Source organism: Penaeus chinensis, chromosome 34, assembly GCF_019202785.1.
Source record: "Penaeus chinensis breed Huanghai No. 1 chromosome 34, ASM1920278v2, whole genome shotgun sequence".
NCBI lineage: Eukaryota > Metazoa > Arthropoda > Malacostraca > Decapoda > Penaeidae > Penaeus > Penaeus chinensis.
This window is the reverse complement of record NC_061852.1, coordinates 7,903,705-7,911,204: the sequence shown is the minus strand read 5'-3', so window position 1 is coordinate 7,911,204 and position 7,500 is coordinate 7,903,705. Positions and strand designations below refer to the sequence as shown.

The window sequence follows — 7,500 nt, the reverse complement described above, 5'->3', positions numbered from 1 at the left end:
ATATACATAAATATGTATGTATGTATGTATGTATGTATGTATGTATGTATGTATGTATGTATGTATGTATGTATGTATATATGTATGTATGTATATGTGCGTGTGTGTGTGTGTGTGTGTGTGTGTGTGTGTATGTGTGTGTGTGTGTGTGTGTGTGTGTGTGTGTGTGTGTGTGTGTGTGTGTGTGTGTGTGTGTGTGTGTGTGTGTGTGTGTGTGTGTGTGTGTGTGTGTGTGTGTGTGTGTGTGTGTGTGAGTATGTATATATGTTTGTATATATGTATGTATGTATGTATGCCTGTATGTTCATACGTAATTAGATAATGCATGTACGTATATAATAATTAGAGAGAGCTCAGTGTGAGGTTCACCGCCCGATCGATCTAATTCATTCAAAGCAAGCTTCTGCCTCTCTCGTTTCCCTTACTGCACTAACGTATTCATTTACAACGGCCTAAGTACCCCCAGGACGCTGCTGCCTGGCCTATGGCTCAAAGCAACAGCTGATGAGGTCTTTAATGAATGTTATTGTTAGCATACACTGCGTTTCGCTGTGTATGTTTTTCTTTCTTTCTTCCTCTCTTTTGTTTATTTATTCATTTGTTTGTTTATTTATCTCTCTTTATTGTTTCTTTCTGATTTTCTTTCTCTATATCTCTTTCTTTCTTTCATTCGTTCTGTCTTTCTTTATATCCCTCTCATTCTTCCTTTCCTTCTTTCCGTCTTTCTCCTGCTTTCATACTTCCTTCCTTCCTTCCATCCTTCTTAAGTGAATCTATCGCCAAGGTCGTGCTTTCGTAAAATGTATGACTTCTGAGTAAGAAAAAAGCGTTAATGACAGTCACATGACACATGAAAGTATCTTGAGGACTTGCTGGAATCATATTTAATTCAAGGGTAATGAGCGATATCATTGCCAAAAAGATGACTAATTACAGGGACAAAGGTTAGAACAATAGTGCTGCTATTTCTCACCTTTTTACTTTTCTTTTCTTCTCTTTCTTTTCTTTCCACTATAAATATAAAATGAAGCAAAGGCGACAGAGTTGCTCGCCGTAACACGAACATGAGGGAATAATACTAACAAGGTCCGTCGCCATAATCATAAATCTAATCGCTCAGCACCTCTCCTTAAATGAGTTCAAAGTTTTAACATTTTCCTCACCACTACCGAGGCAGGCAACAGCTAAATCTCTATTGAAAACCTGACAACAGCGGAAGCCTGTTACCGTAAACCACTTGATTAGTCTCTACCAACAAGGGAATTTGCACAGATTTTGCCTTGGGCTGCCTCGCTCGCGGTTTTATAACTTTTGTTTAGCACCTAGCCCGGGAACCATAACATAAGCCTTAGAAACTATTTTTCCAGCACTTTGGATATAATGCTATAATCCCGGTCTTTATCGTTACAGTACAGAATAGAACCTATTGTTTCCTTATTCAAATGCCAAAATAGAAAATCTGCTGCCGTGTCTTGCGCAACACTTCCGAATGCACTTCTCGCACTGCCCGGGCCTCCCCCTGACGCAGACCCGCTACACCCGCTCCCGATGGAGGCTCCTCAGCGTTTGGGATGGCATGAACACACCGGGCGATGACGGCAGACTCCCTGTGAGCTGCGCAAGGGTGCGTTACCACCACCGCCGTCTCACCTGACCAGAAATCGGAAGGAAGAAATCAGAGAAAAGGGTATCATAAACACTGATCCATCTGCAAATTTCGACACTGCATTCTCAAAGAAATGTAGCCAGCTGATTTGGTTTTTATAAAGGCAATTGGAAAATGTGTGCTGGTCTGGTCACTCGAGGGAACAAGCGGTGGCAGTATTCCGCGTATTGGCAACAGTGGCGCGAGCGAGAGGCAGTGGAGGGGGCGGCGACCCAACCCAGGCCAGCCATCAGTGCGCCTTGGAAAGTGATTGAGTGTTGACGGTACGCTGTGCTCCGCCGGCGTCACGCACCTTCGCTCAAACGGGTGCGACTGCCGAGTGAAAATTTTAGGGAGAAACTTATCCACACGTAATGACTAATACTTTTTATCAGCAACCATGTAAAAAAAAAAGAGTATGAATGATATAAAAATATACATTTTGAAGATTGATATTGGTTTTGAACAGAGAACTGTACAAAAAAATGTAATTAATATGTAGGTACTTCAAGAGCGCTTTGCTAAAGATGAACATGTAAATCATGAGAAAAAATACTCAGCAGATCCATATAAAAGATGGAGACTGGTATGTATATGGTTATATGAGTGTAAATATATGTGTGTGATATATCTATCTACCTATCTATCTATCTATATATGTGTGTGTGTAATATATATACATATATATGCTATATATAAATATCTATCTATCTATATATATGTGTGTGTGTGTGTGTGTGTGTGTGTGTGTGTGTGTGTGTGTGTGTGTGTGTGCATATATATGTATGTATATGTATGTATACATATGTGTAGATATACAAATATATATGATACATGTATGATACATATACCCATATATATTTATATATATATATATATATATATATATATATATATATGTGTGTGTGTGTGTGTGTGTGTGTGTGTGTGTGTGTGTGTGTGTGTGCATGTATATGTATGTATGTGTATGTATATGTATGTGTGTATATATATTTATATATATATATAAAAAATGATATAATATATATATAAATGTATATTATATATATATATATATATATATATATATATATGTATATGTGTGTGTGTGTATATATATATATATATATATATATATTTCTAATGGGTGAAATGTTTAAAGAATGTGCGACAGGCAAATTTTCAAAATATAGATATTGGGAAGCATGTTTTTTTCCGCGTCATAAACAATAAAGAGAGACTTTGTTTTAATTTCAGAAAACAAGAGTCCTGCATAGTTAATATAAAGAACAGTTATACTTTCATAAGAACAATGCGACAGCCAGGTTCTAATTACGGTAACCATGCGTAATATCTTCTCCAAGAATTGTGTATAAGCTGGCTAGGTTGCGAAGGAATTATACCGTGCATTAAAAACTTAAGTGTTTCTCAAGGTTTATTGCATGCTAACAACTTGCAATTGTTTTAATAACAGGAATATAAAAATCCTATTTAAATATCCATATGTGTGAGTGTGTGTGTGTGTGTGTGTGTGTGTGTGTGTGTGTGTGTATGTGTGTGTGTGTGTGTGTGTGTGTATTTCAATATCTAACATATGTCATTTATAGATCTGTAGCCGTTAATTTCTCGTACAGACTGACTTTAATCTCAAATAATAAATTCTACACTTTCTCGGAAAGTTCATGCGGGTGCAGGTGAATTAAAGTGCATTTCATTTTGGTTTTGAGAACAGTTTATCAATATCCGTCTGCAATGGCGATTGACAGCACATGAACGGAAGACAATTTCACATAATAATTAACTTAAGAGAATTCGCCAGTGTTAGAAAATGTATAAGTATATAGCATGGTAGTTTTCTCTCGTTTAGATTGTTTTGTAAGTTGTAAGTTAATTGCCTTTCCTTTATTACTTATTATTCCGAATGGCATCTTGATGGAAGTTTTTATCATTTCATTATTAGTGTTATAATGTTATGGTTTTATTATCATTATTATCATAATCATCATTATTAATATTGTTATCATTGTTGTTACTATCGTTATTATCATCATTATTACTTTAGTTATTATCATTATCATTATTATTATCATTATCATTATTATTATCATTATCATTATTGTTGGTGTTGTTTTTATTATTATCCTTATTATTATTATTATTGTTATTATAATCACTATTATTGTTAGTAGTAGTAGTATCATCATCCTTATAATTATCATTATTATTATTATTAATATTATTATTTTCATTATTATTGTTATTTTCGTTATTATCGTTATCCTTATCATAAATTTTATTTTTACTATCATTATTGTTATTGCTATCATTATTGCTATTATCATTATAATTTTGTTATCATTATTACTATTGTTTTTTACCATTGCTTTTATTATTACTACTTAATATTATTATTTATGGATTATTACCATCATCATCATCATTTTTGTCATTATTGTTATTATCATCCTTATCATCACGATTACCAGTATCAGTGTCATTATTCCTATTCGTACTATCATTATCATTACCTTCATAATTATTATTACTGATTTTCCTCTTCTTCTTCTCCTTCTTTCTATTCTTACTATCACAATCATTATTATCATTAGTATTATCCTTTTCATTTCATCTTCATTATCACAGGTTTAATTAATATTGTTATTATTAATGTTGTTGTTTTGTTATAATTATTATTATTGTTGTTGTTATTAATATTATCATCATCATTACTATTATTATTGTCCTTAGCATTACCACTATCATTATTGCTATTATTTATATTATTATTATCATTATTATTATCACTATCATTATCATTATTACTATTGTCAATAAATTTTACCACTTTATTTTTCCTAATATCCTTATCATTTTTGCTAATAATTATTATTATCAACATCATCATTATCATTGTTATTTTATTTTCATCATCTTTATCATCACTGCTATTATCATTATGATTATCATCATCATTACTGTTACTCTTACTAATTTTTGTTATTGTGTTTAACATTATCATCATTGTTATCATTAGCATTGTTATTACTATTATTGATCGTATTAGTATTAGTATTATTATTGTTGTTATCATCATCATTGTCACAACTGTTATTATTATAGTTAATGCTCCTGTTATTTTATCATTATTACTATCATCGTTTTATCATCTTTATTATCGTTTCATTATTATCATTGTTGATTTTGTTATATTTTTGTGATCTTTACTGTAATTACTGGTACTATTATCATAATTTAAATCATTCTGATATATATCATGATTATTAATATTGTTATTATTCTTATTATCAGGATGATTATTTTTTTTACTGTTAGTACTAACATAAGTATTGCAACAGTAATAATTACCATTATTACTGTTGCAATTACTACTATCATTACTACTATTGATATTACGATCCCCATGACTTTTATGAATGTTTTCATTATTAGTATAATTGTTATCATTAGAACTATAATTTATATATTGTTTTCATTCACGTTGTTAGTATTATCATTATGATTGTTATCATTATTGTTATTAGTGTTACTGTTGTTGTTTTGTCGTTGTTATCATCATTATCATTATCACATCATCATCATCATCATTATCATTATCATTATCATTATCATTATCATTATCATTATCATTTTCATTATCATTATCATTATCATTATCATTATCATTATGATCATCATCATCATCATCATCATCATTATCATTATCATTATCATTATCATTATCATTATCATCATCACCATCATTATCATTATCATTATCATTGTCATTATCATCATCATCATTATCATCATTATTATCATTATCATTATCATCATCATCATCATCATCATCATCATCATCATCATCATCAACATCATCATTATCATTATCATTATCATCATCATCATTATCATTATCATCATCATTAACATTACCAACACCACCATCATTATCATTATTAATATTATCCTGAAACTTATCATCAATATGCGTGTTACATGAACTTACAGGAGTTTAAATTCAGTATTTCATTAGGATTCACTTCGTTATTCCGCATTTTATAACAGATCTTGGGGCAGAGAATTTATGTGGCATTTGGAGAAAGACTTAGTTCCAATTAATTATTTCCTTGGCTTGTTCGCTTTCCACGAAGATAAATCATCCCGTTATTTTCATGTATTCTTAGTTAGGAAAAAGACCGACACTTATCTACCTGTGTGTGTGTGTTGGGTGTGTGTGTTGTGTGTGTGTGTGTGTGTGTGTGTGTGTGTGTGTGTGTGTGTGTGTGTGTGTTAATATATTCTTTCTGTATGTTTGTGTGCTTCCGTGTGTATTAAAATATAGACAGGCAGAAATATATTGATAAGTAGATAGGTAGGTAGAGAGATTGATTGATTGATAGGAAGGTAGGTTGATATATAGAAATTGGTATATGGCCTGATACATACACACACACACACACACACACACACACATATATATATGTGTGTGTGTGTGTGTGTGTGTGTGTGTAGTTCTGTGTGTGTGTGTGTGTGTGTGTAGTTCTGTGTGTGTGTGTGTGTGGTTCTGTGCATGTGTGTGTGTGTATGTATGGATGTAGACGCACACATACACACACACACACACACACACACACACACACTCAATTGAATTTCAGACAACAAGCTCCCGTGATGTATTTTCATCATTAATATTATCATTAAACATTTAGCGATTTGTAGATAATTCATGCTGATGGGATATTTCAATAGAAATGATAACGCACAATGAATTCAGTTTAGTGGACAATAACAATACGTATTATTGCAATGGTGAAGAACAGCAAAATGCAATTACCAATGATAAAAGATGAAAAAAAAAATATTCGTTTTTGGGTCTTGGTGCATGAAAATGAGGCTGCAGGACCAAGATTCTTTTCCTTCATCTGAAAATGAATCATATATTACTATCATATTCTCAGGAATATATGACGAGAAATTCAGAGTAGATTTAAACAGGTGAGAAAAAAAACAGTAAGGTACGTGTCTGTATACCTTTCAGACATTGAGCGATATACTTGAAGATTCTTTTTTAGATCCGTTGTTTATGTTCAATGTTCAATATTTTTGATCCACGAGAAATGAACAAAAAACGATGTCGGTTTCCGAATTTGTTCTACATTATTCATAATTCAATATCTACCGTCAACATCATTGCAAGGCTGAGAAAAAAAAATATATCTGACATTTTTTCCAGTTTAGCTTAAAAGCCAGTCGCAATAAAATAAAATAAGACGTTTATCTTCTGTGTTTTTTCTCATAGTTTATGCAGAGTGACGTTGGGTTTATTCCATGTAAGAGCGTGAATCGTGTTGAAAAAAATATTGCTAGGATCCGATCTGTTGAAGAAAGAAGGAGGTCGATAGGCGATGGCGATGGATATAAATGAATAAAAGAATTGCAAAATGGAAGATAAAGAAACAGGTCAGCAAAAAAAGATAGGAGCGAAGATTATCGATAAGACCGTGAGAGACAAAGACACAGAAATTGAATATCAGAATAGCTGTGGGTCTGCAATGCCTTATTCTCGGTTTTTATCCCTTTTGTATATATTTTTTCTACTTTGTGCTATGAGAATTTAGTATGATATGGTGCATACAGGGAGAAATATGCGCCAGAATTAATTTAATAATAGTCAGAATGCTAGCAAAAAGAATTATTGCAATATTCTTAAGAGCCCACTGTATCTCGCAGATCTTTGACTTAAACGTCAGAAAAAAAAGAGAAGAAAAGGAAAAACAAAAACAAGAAGAAGAAGAAAAAAAAAGGAGAACAAGAAGAACAAGAAGAGGAAGAAGAAGAAAAAGAACAAGAAGAACAAGAAGAGGAAGAAGAAGAAA

The 7,500-nt window shown here is 32.1% G+C and overlaps 1 protein-coding gene across 2 annotated transcripts in view; it reads left to right on the top strand.

The window, feature by feature from the left end:
• The first annotated feature begins 1,907 nt into the window (after positions 1-1,907).
• LOC125043452 overlaps positions 1,908-7,500 on the top strand; it is a 74,000-nt gene continuing 68,407 nt past the window's right edge. The window contains exon 1 of one of the 2 annotated variants that reach the window (XM_047639520.1): positions 1,908-2,016. The gene's annotated coding sequence lies outside the window, so the exon portion shown is untranslated. The remainder of the gene's footprint in view (positions 2,017-7,500) is intronic. The other variant, XM_047639521.1, reaches the window with a different exon arrangement.